Source organism: Stegodyphus dumicola, chromosome 2 (assembly GCF_044657685.1).
Source record: "Stegodyphus dumicola isolate Sdum_Otavi_A_Nest chromosome 2, ASM4465768v1".
NCBI lineage: Eukaryota > Metazoa > Arthropoda > Arachnida > Araneae > Eresidae > Stegodyphus > Stegodyphus dumicola.
Window position 1 is genome coordinate 116,218,904 of NC_140769.1, and position 20,078 is coordinate 116,238,981.

At 30.4% G+C, this 20,078-nt stretch overlaps 1 long non-coding RNA gene across 1 annotated transcript in view; it reads left to right on the plus strand.

The window, feature by feature from the left end:
* Positions 1 to 1,050: 1,050 nt before the first annotated feature.
* LOC146998556 (uncharacterized) overlaps positions 1,051 to 20,078 on the plus strand; it is a 123,174-nt gene continuing 104,146 nt past the window's right edge. The window contains exons 1-2 of the long non-coding RNA XR_015039326.1: positions 1,051 to 1,102; positions 1,771 to 1,833. This is a non-coding gene — a long non-coding RNA (uncharacterized LOC146998556). The remainder of the gene's footprint in view (positions 1,103 to 1,770; positions 1,834 to 20,078) is intronic.

Below are 20,078 nucleotides of genomic sequence, written 5' to 3' on the forward strand. Positions count from 1 at the left end.
CCTAGCGACACAAGAAGAACCAAAACAAGGAAATTGGTTTGAGACACTCCTCCAAAACTGTAAGAACTTTCCTTTTTACCTTATCCCCCCCCAAAAAAAATTTATTTATTTATTTTTTTCAATAATTACCCTTTTATCTTATATTTATGAATTAAAATTAGTCTAAATTTTTCTTCTCTTTTTATTAATTTTTTACCCCTTTTTTGCATTTCTATCAAATGTGTAATTACTCAATTCTACTGAAGTTATTATATGATACTATAATTTCTATGCGCAACTAGATATAACTATCCTATGTTGTTAAGTTCTCCTTACCATGATTATATGCTGTATTTACTTGCTTATATACTTAAAAAATACATTTATTTATTTATCTATATATTTATTTATTTATAAATTGTTTTTCTTCCTCTACGTTCAACCTGATGGAATCTACCGTATATTCTATTGTACAGTATATATGAAAGAATACAACGTGAAAATTAAACTACTTATTAAACTTCACAAGTCGACATGCTCTATTACTGCATAATGTACTTATGTTTTCACCAGTTTTTTTTTTTTTTCCTTCCCTCTCCCTGTATATCGTGTAAATTTTTAAATATGTTAAATATTTAGTACCTCCTCGATGCTAACATTCACTGACTGTGGACACAACTATCTTAAAATAATAATATCTACCAAATTTTCTTACCTACACTCATCACATAGTTCCAGCGTCATCATACTCATACGTATTAGCAAATTAGGTTTTTCTTCTCTTCCTTTTCCTCTATTGGCCCTTTTTTTTTTAATATATATATATATACATATCTTTATAAATCTCTGTCCTCTCGATTTCACTATGGGCCATTTATTTTTTAATTTATTTTGTCCCAACTTTTCTTTCGGGCCTTTTGAACTCGTATAAAACAATACGAAGTTCCTTTTTACTATCCTCTAAATCTCGAAATTGCCCTCTTTCTATATACCTTTCCTTCGCACCTATGCTTGATTTTTCGCCCATCGGTGCAGAAAGACTTAGCGGGTGCAAAACAAGACATCTGTCTACTTTGTCTGTCTGTCTGTCGATCGCGCGCGGAAAGGATGTCTCGTGTACAAAGTAAGTGCTAATTTGTTATTAATGCAATTTAATATTATTATTTATATATATTATGATATAAATTAAATTTAATTTCATATATTGTCAGAGGATGCTAACGAGAATAAAGTAAATTCGTAGTTTAAAACGATTACTTAACTTATCCCTTGCTTACGATACTGAGAATTTTTTTTTGCTTTTACTGTATGTTTTAAGTATTTCTAGATTTATAAAAATAGTTTATGTATTTATAAAAGAGTAGGTTTCTTGATTAATTTTATGATAGATATTTCTTTTAGTTTTAAAGCATGAAACTATTTTGTAAAGCTGATTTCTGCAAATCGTATATTTGAAAACATTAAGTAGTTGTATTTAATGTAATTTAAGCAATTTCGTTTATTATTTCTTAAACTTTTGCCCAGCAAAAAAATATTATATATATATTTTTTTTTATAATCGCATATTTGAAAATATTAAGCAGTTGTATTTAATGTAATTTAAGCAATTTCGTTTATTATTTCTTAAACTTTTGCCCAGCAAAAAAATATTATATATATATATATATATTTTATAATTTGCATTTCTGCTAAGCAGTTGTATTTAATGTAATTTAAACAATTTCATTTAATATTTCTTAAACTTGTGCTCAGCAAAAAAATATTATATTTTGTTTTTCTTATTATTTGCAGGTATCCTGATAGATATCTGAAGGAACAGCGATGAGTAGCCTTCAGGATGGCACCATAAATTCGGTAAGTTAGTTTTTTCTTGTTCTTTCCAGGTTTGGTAGGTCAGAGTTGTTTTCCCTGTCCGATTTCCCTCAGACAGGGAAAACAATTTTGGCCGCCATCTAAAATGGCTCCAACTTTATCAAGGAAAGTTTTATTTCCGTCTTCTATAGAGGAACAGAATGTAAGTACTGCTATTAAACTTTTTGATGAAAAGACTTTAGCTGCTCTGCAAATTGAATCGCAGAATAATAGAACTTGGTATGGAAAAGATGTCTTAAGAACTAAACATTTTATTGATGTAATTTTAAAGTGGTGGAAAATTGTGAATGTTAAACACTCTAAAAAGGCCTTACAGTTTCGAGATGTATTTATGCAGCTTATAAGGACAACAGAAGATAAAAGCTTAGAATGTTTATCACAGTTTTGTTCGTGGCTTATATCATGGAACGATTTTTGCCTAACAACAAAAAACTGTAAGTCACAAATTGGGAAAACTGTCAAAAGAAGCCCAAGTTGCTCTTCTCCATACAACAGCAACATTGAATGAACTTTCAAAGTATTTGTTAAAAGAATTTAAATTACCTTTTATTCCTTCAGGAAAATTTCAGACAGATAACCTTGAGGGACGTTTTGGTCAATTTCAACAAATGAGTGGCTGTAATTATAATGTATCCTTACAGCAGATTATAGAGTCAAAAAGAAAACTAAAATTAATTAGTTTGCTTAAAATGCAATTTCTGAGAAAGGTTCATTTATTTTATAACATTTTTCTTGTCATGATATTGAAGATTTTAATGATGAACAACTTATTGATAAGGAATTTGGTGATGTTTTGCATCAATCCAATGATGTTAATGTTACAGAAAAAGATACAATGTGTCTAATTTACATTTCTGAATATGTTTGTAGATCTGTATTGAAGCATATAAATTGTAATCTCTGCAGGAAAAAATTAATTCTTGACAAAGAAATGATAGTTGAATATTGGGAAGATTTTGCGTACTTAGCTGCTATTGATCGAGGTGGTTTATTTTGGCCAACAGAATTCGTGCTTTTCATTAATACCTCTGCATTTAAAATATTTTCAATCCTAATATCTGAAATGTATGAGAAATTATATATTTCATCAAAAAATCAACATTTCTATATTAATAAGTCTCGTCACAGAGAAAGTTGAAAACAGGGTTATTTGGAATGATAATATTTGTGAATATGGCAAATCATTGCATGTCACATGCATTTCCAATATATTGCAGAATATTTACTGTAAGGTTAAAAATAACAATTTAAAGGAAACCAATGACCAAAAAAGAAAAATGGGTAAATTAAATAATTCTGGAATTTAGGTGAATTTTTTATGTAATTTTAAAGTTAAATAATTAGTATTTGCAAACTGTGCATAACTGAGCCATAGAAACTTGCTGCTGCCTACTAGTGGCTGAGTGGTAAAATAGCTGAAAACTGATAGTTTGGTCTGGAGTTCCAATCTCGGTGAACGAGCTGGCTGATAATTACCTTATATGAGCAAATAGAATTGATAATTACCTTATATGATCAAATAGAATCAAAAGTTAATTAAGTTTGAAAATATTGACAAGTGTGATAGAAGCTGATGAACCAACAAAAAGGAAGATGTTAATTTTAAAAGTGAAATAAAAACTTGGGAAATATGGGATGATAATGCGATAGCAAGAAATCTAATGAATTAGACTGTGACAGCTCCATAAGCGTTAAAATATGTGAATGAACAGAGTACAAAGAAATGATGGGAGAAAATAAAAAATGAAATGGCAGCAAGAATAGAAGATATTCATATCAAATGTAGAAAGAATTAGCTCAACTGAAAATGAGTCGAAATGAATCTGTAGATGCTTACATAAATACAGCTGTAATTCTGAAAAGTAAAAGCATTCAAGTTGGGATGAAATAAGAGATAAAAAATTATTTTCCTTCATACTAGAAGGACGTTAAAGTTGATTGTTGTTAAAATTATCAAAAGTAATAAAGAGAAAGATATAGCTTCAATTATACAAGCTTTAAGATAAACAAATTGTAGATCATGATTTAAAAGCAATTTTTACCAAAACTAAAGCAGAAGAAAAGATGAGCGAGAACAATGAAAAAAGATTATGTAGTATGATGTATGAAATGATAGAAAAACTAAGTTCAATGGAGGCTCATGAAGTCTGGAAATTAGTTGAAAGATCTATCAATAAGAAAATTACGATGTTTACGAAAACTACAAAATAAGATTTTTGATGTAAAAACTGCATATTTAAATGGATACTTGAATAAACCAATTTATATGGAACAACCACCTGGATTTAAATCAGATTCAGACTGTCAAGCATTAATAGATTGGATAAAAAAAACAAAACAAAGTAGTAGTTCAAGGCACATTAATCGAAATCCTTTGCCGTAAGCCAAATCAACTAGCTAAATCATGTTCATTTTTGTAGACCTCAAATCAGGGGCTACAATGATAAGCCTGTTTTGGCATTCATATTTCAAAAATTCGAATGGCAAATATTTGTTGATGTGAATTAATGATGTTTAACTTAATAATTAATATCTTATAACATTGTAATGATATGCTGGATTTTTCATTGCTTAATACTGCATGCATCTTTTACTATTTGTCTATTATTAAATAAATTTACAGTGTATATTTAATCAGATGTTCTTTCATAAGAATTTTTATAGCATGATATGGTGCTCATTGGGGTAGACTGCATAGTTATGATCTCACTTTGTTTTCAGGGAATTTTATAATATATTTTTGGATATGCTACAAGATTTCTCGTATAATGTTCATGCTTTAAAACATCTTTAAAATAAAACTTTTTTTGTCATATATTTCCCAAAATGTTCACTTGTATGTTTATAATTAAAAAGTACCTTAAGATATTGGATTAAATGTTGAAATGTTTTTATGGGAAAGAAAAAAAAAATGGCTTTTGCTTCAATAGAATTGCATGTAAAATCATAAATGTAAATCAAAATTTTATTTAAATTAATATGTTTATGAATTTTGTTATGAAATATCACATATCTTTTTAATATTTAAGCAGTATAAATCAATCTAATTAATTTAAGCAATACAAATTAATGTAGTAGTATGTGGTGTATAAAGAGTTTAAATATTTTTAAAAGAAAAAAAAAAGAATGTCTAAATTAATTGAATACTAAGCATCTGTAAACTATATCCATTTTGGTATATAGAATGATATAGATGATATATTGTAATATCAGTGAGTCGTAGAAACTTATTCAAATTTATGAAGTTTATTTTTGTGGACCTCGCATCAGAGTCTGTAATAATAATGTTCCATTATTAATATTTAAAAAATTCAAATGACAACTTATTGCAGACGTGAAATGATAATTTCAACTGGCTAATCAGTATCTTATACTATCGTAATGACTCGCAGGATTTTTCATTGCTTAATATTGTGTATTTTTAATGAGATGTATTAAGAGTGTATTTTTAATAAGATTTTCTTTCATAAGAATTTTTTGGAGCATGATATGATGCTCATTGGGATTGATTGCATAGTTATGATCTTGCTTTTTTTAAGAGAACTTGAAATATATTTTTGAATATTCTGTGTAATGTTTTTGCTATAAAACATCTTTAGAATGAATTTTTTCAATATGTAGACTAAACTTCAGATATACTTTTAATATATTAATGTATTAATAAGATTTGTGTATTTCACTTAATGTCCACATGTGTATTTATTATTAAAAAGCATCTTAGGATCTCTGATTGAATCTTGAAAAATCTTTATGGGAATAAAGAAAAGAGTTCATTTTGCTTCAATATCATTGCACCAAAAACAATTATAAAGCAATATTATATTAGAATTAATGAATTGATATTAATTTTATTATGAAATACTATATGTGTTTGTTTAGTATTCAAGCAGTATAAATCAGTCTTCATAATTTAAGCAATATAAAATCATCTGAGAGCTTTAACATATTTTTTCTTTTTATTACAAAATGAAAACATCTCCTGTTTAGTTCATTACATATGTTATATTTTCATTGATATTATCATACCATATAATTTTTATAAATAATTTTTGTGTCCATTTTATTTCCGTATAAAAGTTCAGATATGTTTCAGTTTAATTTAAATCAGCTCTGCTAAATTTACAATATCACTCAAATCTTATTTTTATTTTCTGTTTAATAAATCGGTATTTAGTATTTAAATATCATTACGATATAACATAGTACGTTATTATTCCTAAAATTGGAAATATTAGTTGTAAAAATTAATTTAACTTGACTTTTGTGTTGGAAATAAAACGCTGCGTACTACATAAATGAAACAGTCGGCTGCGTCTATCGTGGGAACGATCGCCTTCGATTGTGACGTCACAAATCGGTGGAGCAGGCCTGTAGATATTAGATATCTAGTTGGCCTTGATTGGATGCGGCTTATTATTTTTTGCAGACTGTAAGAGCAATTTTATAAAAGTAAATTTGAACTTTCGATTATGTCAAATAGAATTTCCGATGCTGGAGCTCCCAAAGGATCTACAAAACGAAAGTATGTTTCAGTGGTGTACCTAGGAGGGGGGGCATGGAGGACATCTGTCCCCGGGCGCGTATTTCCAAACCCAAGGAGGTTAGAATAGAAGGAGGGAGGGTTCGCAGTTTCCTTCACTATCAGGGAATGAAACTCCGCCGAACAAGCGGCGTCCATGTTTGTGACTTCAAAACATTGCATTACGGCAGTGACATGTACGTGTTTCTAAGCTGTTCCGTGCATTTATTTTCCAGTAAAAATATGTTAAATTTATAATGAAATCCTTCGCTATTGTTGAATTTTTGTTTTAAAGTAATAAAGATGATATCCATAATTTACTATGTACAGCAAATTATTAAGAAATAGTTCGAAATCTAAATGCATGCGCATAACATTAAAGCCTTTAAAAAAATGATGTTTCTGCATATTTCACGAATTTGCTTAGGTTAGAAAATAAATCTTAATAAAATAAAACAGATTTATGTGAATTCAATGATTTCAGTTTATGCGCATTTCATATTTATTAATCTCAAAGAAACTGCCTTTAATTAAGTTGAATTACAGAAATACACCTATATAAGTTTTTGGATACATCTTTCCACATGTTCAATTGTGTAAATATTTTACTTAATTTTATCACTATACTGCCCAGAAATTTGTAAGTTTATGCAAAAAATTTTTAACAACAGAACAGTTTATCTTAACTTAAAAAAATGAATAATAATTAATATATAAAGAAAAGCATTGCTTTATTTAACACCTTTACAATTAATAAAAATAGTAACAATTGATTTCTTACTTTTCATGAAAGTTATAAAACGAATTAACTAAAACGTTCAAATTATACAATTTAAATCCTACCACATAGCATTGTATCTTAAGGAACGAAGATACCAGCTATAAACAGAAACATTAAAATGTATTTAATATATTTTGATTATAGTTATATTAAATAACCTATTTTAAGTCCTTTTTTTTCACATCTGGAAAGAAAACCACATGACATTGTGATATTTTTGACATAGTTGTCATATTACATAAAAAAGAAAATTAATACTTACGTGTGAAAAACAATGCCCGGAATTTTTTTCGAGAATCTATTTGTGCATCCATATGCAATACAAGCTGACATGCTTCAAAAAGAAAAGAAAAAAATGTTGCAATGACGGATTTCCTTGCATAAGTCACGGTGATAACAGGAAGATGGCCGCCAAGCTTCACCGTCTGAGTTGAACCTTCCCTCCTTCTATTCTATTCTCGTTGTTCTAACCTCCTTGTCCAAACCGTACCCCACTTTTCGAATTTTTGACGTCACGGAAATATCGACTAGTTTCACCTGGCAAGACGCGTACCCCACTTTTGAAACAAGCGTCTAGCGCCGCATGTTCCTAAAACGTACTCGCCGTACCCCCTGCTGTGACAATGCTGAATCACTATTGGCTGACCGACTTGCTACGTAAAAAACGTCACTTGTTTGGTCACGTGACAAGCCGATTGCATGGATTCTGAACTGTTGTGAAAGTGTAATTTGTAGTTTGCTGTATAAGACGTAATAAATTTTGTATGCATATACAATTCTGAATTAATAATAAACCGCTAAAAGGTACAGCTGGTAAAGAATATAGAACACAAACCTTTTCAGACATAACGCTTGAAGTATTTTATTTGGACGGCATAAGATATGTTTACTAGGAAGACAAATTTCGGCAAACAAAATATATAATTATGCAAAAGAAATTTCGTTATCGGAGCATAAAAGTATTTATTATTGTACTTTAGATTTTCAAATATCAGAGGTTGTGATATAATGTAAGAGAATTTTGATTTAACATTAGAGATTCAATTTTGAGGGAGTTGGAGCTTGGCATGAAGGGATTTTTTATTTATTTTTTAATAAAACAAGATTGGTTTTGTATTTTTGAAAATTTTTGACAGAAGAACAGTTTAATCTTTTAATATTTCATTGGTATGTTAATATTTTCTGGAACTAAAATTAAAAAATGGAGGACTGTTAATATTTGCAGTAATAACCGATATTCTGAAAAAGAATATTGTTTTCGATTATTTAAAAATATAGAGCAACTTCTGATGACGTCTGTCTTTTAAAAAGGTACAAAAAGGCAAACTAGAACACTACTTTGTCACAAGTAATGTATCAAAAAACATTGTTTCAGTTTTGGATGTGGGTATTCAGTTGCATACTAATTTATGTGAATCACAGGAAAAAAATAAGCATTCAAAAACTTGGAAACAGTCATTATGGTATTTCTAGGCAAAGTTTGGCATGGTGAATTAATAATTTCAAAAAGTTGTGTAGTGGATTTGTCATTCAGAAAGCACTTTGCAAGGTTGGAATGTGCTCAGAATATCATGGTATGCCTTGTATAATAAGAAATGCTTACCAGCAAGGGTCAGAATTCAATAGAGCCAGGATTGTTGCCTATAGAGTGTGTGGATTATCATTCTGTGATATCGCCCGTTCCACTAGTCGACATCCAACCACTGTTAAGCGAATATGGCATGTATGGAATGCTGAGGATTATACTGAACGGCATGCAGGATCTCATTGCCGTCCCATGATTAATACCCGAAAGGACAGGCATATTGTGAGGTCAGTCCTCCAAATTTACAACCACATCACAGACCATTAGTCAGAAAACGGGCATATTTGCAGCATGCCCAGTATCTGCTCGTACGGTGTGTCAACGTTTGCATCAGCATGGACTATCAGCACAGTGTCCATTACTTTAGCTTTCCTTAACAATGCAGCACAGAGAAAGATGGCTACTGTGGTGTGTCCAACAACAAAGCTGGATATAGGAGGGGTACAATGTCGTCTTTTCAGACGAGTCCCGTTTCTGTGTGCATTATTCTGATGGTCGAATAAGTGTCTAGAGGCTCCAAGGAGACCGCACATCGCCTGGTTGCGTTCAGTATCATCATAGGAACCCTAATGTGATGGTATAGGCAGCCACTGAGCACATGGCACACACATCTTTAGTTCGGATCGATGGTAATTTGAATGCCAGATCGGTACATTTGTGACATCTTACATCCAGGGGTTGTGCCCTATCTTTGAGGCCTGCCAAATGCAATCTTCCAACAGGATAATTCAAGACCACATGTTGCACATTGTGTTCTGACCTTCCTCGGTATGCAGTGCATTTGATTGCTGCCCTGGCCTGTACGGTCTCCAGATCTGTCACCCATTGAAAATACATGCTCATGGTTTGCTGAGGACTGGCCTAGCAACCCTCTCCATCTAATACGATTGATGAAGTGTGGCATGGACTTGAATCAGAATGGAATGAGATGCCGATTTCTGTCATTCAAGTGAAATTCTACTCAGTGCCTAACTGGATAAGGGCTTTTTTTAGCTGCCAGGTGGAGCAGTTGTTTCGACTGATTTCGCACCCTTGTAAACCCCCAAGCTGCTTACAAATTTAATCATTTTATCTTCATGCCATACTATTTATGCACAACAAATATTTTTTTTTATTTGCTTTCCTTCATGCTATAGCAATTTTAATGGCTATTAGTGTATTATTGATTAACAGTTATCTAAGAGACTTCAAGAGTAAGTACTTTACATAGATTATAAAACTATTGCATATTTCTGAATAAAAAATTATTGATGCAGGATAGATAGCGCCTAAAGACTTCATGCAGCCATCAATGGAGTTGACAACACATTCATATTAGATGATTTTCTTTTATACTTTTCCCAACCACCAGTAGATTGCAAATAAAAAACAAAGTGACTTACAATTACAACATAGCCAAACTGTCCTGAAGTAAACATTAACAATATATACAAAGCCAAAATAATTATATTCGCATAATATGTGTATGACACTTTGTTACTAATAAATATCAGAGTGTCTTGGATCAAATTAATATTTGAATATATATTAATTAGGGATATCTTTGAAGATATAATTAATAGCATCATTACAACAAGGTAAAGTATAGTAAAACCACCCACTACTAGACAGTTACAGAATTGCTATATGTGTGTACAGTGGTTCTCTGCTTCGAAATCAGGAACTCTCTATTTAATGGGGTATATCTGATAATGTGAAGTGTGCATTACTGGAGGCTCGACTTACATTATCATCATGTTGGGAAAATATTTTCCATCATGACATAATTTGGTTTAATCCTAGTATCCGGTGCACACGGGATTTGGCGACTTTTATGATGAGCAGTAAAAACGGGACATATACGATGAGTAGTAAACGGGTATTCAAAGAATATATATAGTTATACATAGTATATACTGTGTATATAGTGATAGTATATAGAGTATAGTATACTATCACTATATATACATAGACGTTCTTTTGGTAATTTTTGGTGTTGGCGATAATTTTCAAAATCGCGCCAAGGCTGCACTGTATACTAGGATTTTACCCATAATTTATGTGCATGATAAGATACATAAAACTGTTTTGAGTGATATCAGCTGTAAATTTAGAAAGACACTTGGTACACTCCCTTATTAAAGTGGCTTTTCCATAGGTCTTAGGCATTGTTTTAGATTACATAAAGCAGTCAAGTTGATTCATGATGAATTACTAACTCTATCTCAGATTTTATTATACTTATGAAAGCTACAGATCGTGTTTAATAAAAAACACCAGAAATAATCACTGTCTTATTGACTAGCCATTTAGTCGCTCTCATACCATTTGCCATTGTGCATAATGATATAAAACTAATACCTTAGTAGCATTGCTCAGTCAACATCATGATATTCATGAAATTTTCTAAGGGATAAATCAAACAAAAATGTAAGCAAAAGTCTTCTAAAAGATTATCTTCCCTAGAAAATACCAGCCAGATTTAAGACAAAAATACAGCATGTCTTCTGAGAAGAAAATAATTACTTACAAAATCATGTTTCCAACACTAATAAAAGCACCTAATTATACAGTCAAAAGTCGTTAATTCGGACACCCATAATTCGGAATGATCTATAATCCGGACATCAAAACTAAAAACTTTCTGCGCATGCGCCACGTTGACACATGCGCAGAGGCGTTCACGCATGCGCGTAAGACCTTTTACGACTGCGCATATGAGTGTGCGCAAGTGCAGAATACGTTTTCGCGTGCACATTTTATGTATAATGGACGTATAAGCTAAAATTATCTAATTATCTATTTCAGTTAATGTTGATAACGTTGTTCCTTAATTTTCGAATTGCATCTGGCTTATTATTTTTTGCAGACTGTAAGAGCAATTTTATAAAAGTAAGCTTAAACTTTCGATTATATCAAATAGAATTTCCGATATATATTTGTTAATATGTAAAGGATCTAAAGCGAAAGTATGTTTTGAAATCCGAAATCTGTTTATCAATTTCACGATGCTCGGCGGCGGGCGCCTAATGAATTGGAAGTTGATTTGTCAGCACTATCTTCAGCGCAGATGTTTTTATTTTATTTGGCTTATAATTCCTTACCAAATGTAGTATTTCATCTCGATATGCTCCGTCTTTGATATAATTTAAAACAAGTTCCTCGTCATTATAATTCGCTTCCGATAGCGAAGAAAAGTGACAGAGGTTATTGAAAACAAAAAACAAGAGATTATGTCTGTTTAATAGAATTAAAGAGAAAGTATTATCACATGAAACGAAGCAAAACTTAAACAACTTACATTGAAAGAAATGTTTAATAAAGTAAACAAATAAATATTAAGTTTTTTCTTTTTGCAAATTTTGATACCCTTTAGATCATAATTGTTCTTTATTTCATAAATTTCGGTTTCATATTTTTAATTTTAGAATTTCTGCATGCCATCTTACGAGATTTAAACTGATGATCTATAATCCGGAATCGCCGAAGTCCGGACGAGTCCAGATTAACGACTTTTGACTGTATATTAAAATTTCAAAAGATCTACACAATTGATATTCAACTAAGTCTTGTATATCTATTATTTGGCTTCATAAAGTAATATGTTGTCTAAAATGAAGTAGTCATATAAAAACATAAAAACAATATATTTTTCTTAATGATGGTCATATAAAATTTCTTAATAGAATGGTTTTTCTGAGTAAATGAATTAGAGTTTAAAACAATAAATATAATAGTGCTATAATAAAGCTTCGTAGGACTAAGGCTGGATTTCTTGCTAATTTGGAATTTAGATTTTTTTTTTCTGCTTTGTGAAACTTTTCTCTTCTTCATAACATCATGCTTTTAATGTACCTTTAAAAGCTAATTAATTAATTTTGACAAGTATTTTGCTTGAGAGATGCTCTCATGGAGGCTACTAAATGATATTTGTCTCATACCTGCTTTTCTGAATAGAAAATACATGAAAGACCAAGCCAGCCATGACCTGCCTGAGATCAGTGTACAAATGTTTTGTGTCTTTAAATATGAAGCTAGGTTAAGTGATGTATGTTTAGTAAAACTCTTAATCTTTATAATAAAATATATATATCATAAATATATTATACCTACATAAATATGTATCACAGAACATTTGCTTAGATACAGCTAGGATAACTTCTCTTGTTAATGTTATTTTGCACAGATTTTTTAATCAAAATTGTGTCTAAAGTAATGTGCTATAGATTTGTTTTGAGATTTAGAATGATGTCAGACAAAACTGGACAAACTTTATATTTTCCTAGATCCAAATTTTCCAACTTAATGGAAATAATGCTTATTCATCACATGAAGTAAAATTCTGAGAAGGAAAAAAAAAACTTATGAAAGCATTTTAATGAAAAATTAATAACAAACAGCAATACCGGTTTCTAGGAAATTATGATTTAAGTGAAAAAAATATTAATTAGAAAATATGTAAACTGACGTTTAACATGTATGTTACAAAAGTGCATAAAAGATAAGTTAAGTAAAATGTGTTTCATCAAAGAGTAAAATCTTCTATTAATGATTTACTATGAATAAATTATTAGTAGTTAGTTATGTGTACATTTGAGAAAGAGTATGAAAATCATCAGTACAGCGAATATGTTCTACTGATATTATCACTTAACGCAGTTACCATTTGACTGTTAATAGACAAAAATATAAAAATTTCCTCAATTTATTTGCAGAATGAGTGTGGATGAATCTAAACAACATAGGAAAATTTCTTTAGATCAGGGGTTTTCAACCATGGTATACAAAGAAGCAAAGTATTTTTAACTATTAATTAAAAAATTAAAACCCAACATCCTGATTGAGTTTTTTTTCTAACACTCGTAAATTTATGTGATTTGAGCTTTGTTCAGGAGTGGTGGTGATATTAAAGGTTTTCAATTTTTGTTTAGATGGTACGTGTTAGTCAAAAGGTTGAGAACCGTTGCTTTAGATTAAATATTAGAAGAAAATGATAATTGCAGTTTGTCTAATTTGTAGATTTCCACAATGATTTAATATTTTGGGGGGTTAACATTAATATAAATAACTGTTGTAATCTTAAAACACTGATGGCCCTTAAAAGCATAACATTATTGAAGACGGGAGATAAAGCCATATTTATTATACAAATAAATTTTAATACATGGTTTAACTGTACACGTGTAAGCAAATCAGTTAGACGTAAAGTAAATGGTTTAAAAAACAGTTAAACTTGGAGTATACCACCTCATACAGCCATTGCATGAAGATAAACAGATACTGGATGTACACCTAGAATATGTGAGAAAAATAGATTTCAGTTATTACCAGTTTTCAGCTGATGTAGCCATGGGTAGACTGTGGTACATTAGTTTTTTTATAATCATAGGCCTGATATATTCAGTAGATAATAGATCTGATGAAATCATAGATCAAGGGATTAATAGATCAATAAAAAAAATGGTGGGAATTTAGGATTTGTTCTCTGTTATGTGCCATACATTCCTTGTTGATCACTAGTTCTAGACAACCTCTAAAGATAGACAGCAGTGAGCTTCGAAAACCTCAGAATAATAATAAATGATTCATCAGATTTTAAAAACACTGCCTGTTCATAAATGGTATACATACAATAATCAATTTTTGGAAATGAACTAGAAACTAAAAAATTACCTCGCATGCTACATACATTTTATGAACATTGATCACATAGCACACTTCCAAATGGCTATTGATTTCACATTTTTTGTACGAGTTTCCATACTGCATCATCTATCACATTTGAAGTCTTCGATTGGGCAAACATTAAAGAGTGCATTTTTGTACATAATGTACTGTTAATATGTTATGTATAAAATGCACCTGGTGCTCACATGGTATTTTTGTACATAATGTAGCTGGTGCTCACATAACATACACAGCAAAACATTTGTTGTACGTAAAGAAAATTTGGATAATTTCTCATTCTTTACTTGGATTCAATCATTATAATATGCATAATATTTTCAATATTAGAATTTTTAAATCTGATAAATCATTTACAGTAGCCCTAAACAATGGCGCCTGTTCAACTGCACATTAAACATGGAGGCTGTTTTTTTTGGGGGGGGTGTTTAATTTATTTGATTACAGTATAGTAACTTGGCTAAGGGTAGAGGTACTTTCAAAGAGAAGTTAGCTTATACATATTTCATATATGCAGAAAACTATGAAAACACACGTGCAGCCAACCTGTTCGCTAGAATGTAAACCCAGGTTGAATTATTAGTATTCAACTACTTTACTGCTTGGCTGCTAGCGAAGCCAGAGCTAGATATTTTATCACCTAAATAGAATAACTGCTGTTTGCAAATTATGCCTTCCAGTTCCTGCCAAAATTCTAAAAATTTTGACGCTCCTATGTCTTGCTGCCCATTGCACTCATACAGGTTGCCCTGGCCACCGATGAGCATTAAACGTGAAGGCAACTGGAATGTAATGGACCATACGATTACACTTGGTTTCAGACCTGTATGGGGATGCATAATGCATGACATAACGTGGCATTTTTTTGATGCAGACCATGGATGTGATCCTTGATGGTGTTGATGTATTAAGATTCATCTGGAAAAAATGAATTTATATTATTTATCCTTCTATTTGCAAAGTTCTATGCACAACTATAGCTGTAGTCACTTATAATGTTCTAACGAGGGTTTGGTTAGGTTACTTGAACATGGCAAAGCATCTAAGGGCTGCTTATTTTTTCTACCAAAGTTAGCTGAAACAATGGTCACTTTAAAAAAAACTACTTTAACTTTTTGCTATGTAGCACTTACTTAGTTCTGAACTGAAGAATAATATAACTGTAACAGCCATACATATAGATTATGTTATCTTAATCAATGAGTCAAACTAGTGAGTTCATTCACCAAGTCAGGTAGGAAAACCAGATCAAGTAGGATAGTGCTTTTTTTTTTTTTTTTAACATAATTAAATATAAAGCATATGTGCTTTAAAAATGATAATTCAAATTGTGACAAAGGTATCTATTTATTATTAATACATGTCAGATTTTTAGAGGTAGTTATTTCCCAGCAATGATGTCTGTGTGTTTTCTTTGGTGGTAAAATAAAAATCTCATAGATTGAAATAATAATCATTCCAAAAGCATATTGCAATGGTAAAGTTCTGATATATGCAAATAAATCATTATGTGGAAGAAAGGAAATTGGTTTGAGGGAAGCACAGCTTATTAATTTTTGTTCATCACAGTTCACAAAGTGTATAACTTACTCAAAATAATTCTAAAATGATGAATTTTGGTACTTTCTAATTTTCTGAACCTCACCAGAATGCTGTGAAAAAGTATTGATGGTCTAAAGCATGATGCGAAGAAATTGTGTTTTTTGTGTCTAAGAATACAACAATATTTTAAATATTTACAAATAAAATATTAAATTGGAGATTTAATTGGAGCCTCACGAGTTGCCTAGCATTTGAAGCTTGTTAAATACTAATTGTTTGTTGTGAAGTCTAACCCAGGCTGCATGGTTGGTTTTCGTAGTTTTCTAGGTTCTCTTTACAAAGGTTCTCTATGAAAGCATCTTAATCAAATAGCTCCCATGTTCTTTCTATGTTCAAATAACTAACTAACCTACTTTAAGCGCGATTTCCAAGGGAAGTTACTAGCAAAACCCGAATACTCATTAAAAATCATGTAGCTTGCCAATCGGGAGTAACATGAAAGATACGGCGCCAATAATTGCATTGCTGTTACGGTACGCTATTTCTAAACTTAGATGGTCATTCCTTAATTAAATAGCCCACCAGCGGCGGAGCGGTAAAGACGCTGATCATTGGTAGTTCGGTCCGAGGTTCGAATCTCGCGAACGGGCTGGCCGCATCGGCGTTTTCGTGGTTTTCCCCATGTATAACGTGTATACGAGCCAGTTTACCTTAGAAAGTCATCCACGAAGGCATCCCTCGCTTTAGGCAGGTAGCCCTCGTGTGTTTTGCCATAATTAAATAATCCAATCCAATCCTTAATTAAATATAATTGATTTGTAACTTCTACTGGAACTGACGGTAAGAACTGAAGTGCAAATAAATAATATCATGTGCAATCTTGATTAATATAAAATTTAAAATATTTGCATAGAAAAATATTTGCATTCAGACAGAAAGTTTTTTGATATATTTGCAATTACTTTATAAGAAGGATTTATTAATAACCGTAATAATTACTTATTATATTACTGATGATTAGGATTCTGTTCTTGACAATTACATTCTAAATTAGAATTTTAAGGATATAATGAAAATACGCTACGCACAAAAATACATTTTAGGATAAAAATGAGTTGGTTTTTTATGTTTTAAAATTTCTTAAATTCATTTAATAAACATCGTATCCTCATTGTTAATTGAATCCTGAATGTTGGGTGGCGTTTATAGAATTATTCTTACTTGTCCACAGAATCTGCTGACTTATCCAGCCATTAAGTAGCTGCAGATCATTTCTACATAACCATTGAACTTCCATTAATTCAGTCTCTAGAGGGCTGTATGTTTATATCATAATTTGACTTTTATAAAAATGATTATTCTAAATATTATGTTTCTATAAAAATATACTGTGCTTTAAAAATGTGGATGATAGTATCAGCCGCTCTTTCAGCCACTTCAAAAGCAAGAGTTTGTTTAGAAATAAATTATGCAGTTAATGTCATAAAATTCAAATAAATATCAAACGAAAATTCTCAGTTTTAGACAATTCGATTTAAACGAAGTAAAGTAGCAGACGATAAAACGCCGAAGGTAAAAATTTACTCTTATTACTTTTATTTTTTTAAAAAAAGGAAGATAGAGAGAAATTAAAAGAAAAAGTTAAAAATTTGAATAATATCATCTATAATTTTAAAAAAATAGCTTTTTATATAGTATTAATAAATATTTATTACGCTTCATTGAGGAAAAAAATGTCATATAATTAATTCTCCGTAAAATCTTACTTGAAATTTAAGGTTAAAAATAGCTGTGGCAATTCACTGTAACAAAAATCCATAGACCACATTTGGCGTTATTATCGCTCAAAAAAAAAGATGCCAAATTTCAAAACTCGAAAATATGTAAATTCGTATATATCTTAGAAAATTTTGAATAAAAAAGTCTAATTTTTTTGCAGATATGCTTAAAAATACACCTACTTTAAGATGATGGTAAAAATGTTATAGGTTATAATTCAAAATTTGTTTCGAAAGATTTATAAAAATTATTTAAAAATAGAAATTTAAAAAATAAAACACAAAAAATGGATAAATTTTATTTGGAATGAACCTAAATTTCGAAATGTGAGAGAAAAAATGAAAAAAGTTTAATAAAAAAAGAGATATTAATAAATATTTGCCAAATTCAATTAACATTGAGGAGCTAAAATTTTGAGAGCTAATATTTTAAAAACTACTCGTACGATTTTTACGAAACTTGGTATTCTGGCATAATTTGAGACGTAGAAACGAAATATGGAAAAAAATTGGTATATTATTTCAGAAAAAGTCCGATTTTGTGTCAAAATACCTATATTAGAATAGTGCTATATATAAATCTAATATATATCCTAAGTCGCACTTTCGAGACATGAAAAACGCAATTTGAATTTTGTCAATCGGCCCAGTAGAACGGGAGATATAGCACTGTCCCATTTTTTTTTTTTTTTTTTTTTTGAGCAGTGTACCTATTGATTATTTATTACATCTCAAATTTTTAGAGGTAGCTATTTCCCAGCAATGATGTCTGTGTGTTTTCTTTGGTGGTAAAATGCCAATAAATAGTACTATTTAACTGTAACAGTCATGTATAACTGACTTCTGATAATTGTGTATGTAATGTTATATTTCATTTTTGTTAGCCATGTTCTCATTTTATAAATATGGGTCTTTTTGATTTGCTAAAAATAATGAAAACAGAAAACTGTTCGTTTTTTCTAGTTTCAGTCTGCTATGTCATGGGATAGTAAAAATCTCATAGAATGAAATAATAATCATTCCAAAAGCATATTGCCATAGTAAAGTTCTGATATATGCAAATAAAATCATTATGTGGAAGAAAGGAAATTGGTTTGAGATCACAGTTCACAAAGTGTATAACTTACTCAAAATAATTCTAAAATGATGAATTTTGGTACTTTCTAATTTTCTGGACCTCACCAGAATGCTGTGAAAAAGTATTGATGGTCTAAACCATGTTGCGAAGAAACATTTATGTGGCTACACATGTCACTAAAAATCATTTATATGGCAATCCAAGTATACACATAGCATTCTCCCAGACAGCACTTCTCCAGATATTTTCACCAGTGTGGTTGCAGATTATGATCCCTCCTATGGGAATTTCAGTACTTCAGCATTCGGGTGGACCACATACCGCAGTTTCTGTTGTCTCTGTTAAAATCTTTGGCGATGTTGCTTTCTGCATGCATACAACATAAAAGGCATCACATGCCTCTCTTTCCTTTCTCATTTTAATTCTATAATTAATAATTTTCTCATTAGAATTCTGGTGCCAAAATTTTGCAATTTTCTGTTTTTTTTTTTTTTTATTTTTTTATTTTTTTTTTATTAAAATGATTTATAGGGAAAACAACGGTTGAAAAAAAGCCTAGAATTGTGCGTGTCTTGTATTGAAGAAGAAAAATGTAAAACAATAGGTGGTGGTGGATGCATCGTTGAAATAAATTTAAAGATATGCAAACAAACATCCCTCTCCTAACTCACCAACAAGTTTGCAAATGCTCTTCAAAGTTGCCAATGAGTTCATGACTTTTCAGTGCTAATGAGTTCATGACTTACCACATCTGTGGTAAGAATGTAAATTCCATATATTTTATGGCTGTTGTTAAAGATGGAATTAAACACAGGAATTTTAATTTAAATATAGGAATTTTAATTTAATAACTTATATTATTATATTTGTTTCCCTTAATGGGAGAGCAAACATAAATATTGGTGCAAAATGTAGTTTAAAATATTAATGGTAAATTTAAAATACATTCAAAATGCAATTTGTCACACTAGATCATCCCCATCTTAAAAAAAAAAAAAAAAAAAAAAAAAAAAAAATAGATAATGGAAATGACACTGTGTATTTTAAAATATAAATGAAAATTTAGGATAATCCAAGCAATGTTTATGTGTCTAAAAAGTATATTCCTTACTACCTAATGCATACTAAAAGTTACTGATAAAATTAACTGACAAGTTACTTTTAAAACAAGAATATTAAGAGCGATTCAAAGGTTATATTTAATTTTATGGACAGTATGCAATGTAGGCATATATATTTTGCTGTAAATTGACTGGCAAATGTTATTCAGTAAAGGCAAA